General features: G+C 49.7%; 1 long non-coding RNA gene across 1 annotated transcript; it reads left to right on the forward strand.

The window, feature by feature from the left end:
- Nucleotides 1-179: 179 nt before the first annotated feature.
- LOC104916702 lies at nt 180-459 on the forward strand. The gene is made up of 2 exons (XR_796646.2): nt 180-311; nt 424-459. It is a non-coding gene; the product is annotated as an uncharacterized LOC104916702 (long non-coding RNA).
- Nucleotides 460-656: the final 197 nt, after the last annotated feature.

A 656-nucleotide genomic window follows, 5' to 3' on the forward strand; every position in this document is an offset into this window, starting at 1 on the left:
GGATTTGGGGGTATTTGAATGGGATTTGGGGGTCTTGAATGGGATTTGGGGGTATTTTAATAGGATCACATCTCCACACCTCAAGTTTTAGGTCCCCTCCCTGCATTTTAAGGCCTGGGAATCCAACGGGAAGATTTGGGATACCCCAAAATCGGGGTCTCCCCACCCCCCCACCCCACTAATTACCACCTCCTCGTTAACCCCGCAGGGCTGGAGATGGAAACTCCCTCATTAACACCATCCAAGAAAATGAATTCCTCCTCCGCAGCCGACAAATACAACCTGAAACCCGTCCCCATCAAAAGGCAAAAGTGAGCCCAAAAAAAACCCCAAAACTGGGAATGAAATAGGGTATTTTTTTTTTATAGGGTCGTTTGTGGGGTTTTGAGCTTGTTTTTTTGTTTTTTCCCCCTTTTCTTGCAGCACTTCTTCGCTTTGCGGGGAAAATCCTCCGGCTGAGAAAAAATACAAACCTCTCAACACCACCCCAAATACCACCAAGGAGATCAAAGTCAAAATCATCCCACCCCAACGTGAGCGGGGGATTGGGGTGGGGGGCTGGCCCTATAAGCGGCCCTGTAGGGGCTGTGGGGTGGGGGTACTGGTTGGGGTTATGGGGTGGATGGGGTGGATAGGGTGAATACCCTATTAGAGTT

Source organism: Meleagris gallopavo, unplaced genomic scaffold (genome assembly GCF_000146605.3).
Source record: "Meleagris gallopavo isolate NT-WF06-2002-E0010 breed Aviagen turkey brand Nicholas breeding stock unplaced genomic scaffold, Turkey_5.1 ChrUn_random_7180001931384, whole genome shotgun sequence".
Lineage (NCBI taxonomy): Eukaryota > Metazoa > Chordata > Aves > Galliformes > Phasianidae > Meleagris > Meleagris gallopavo.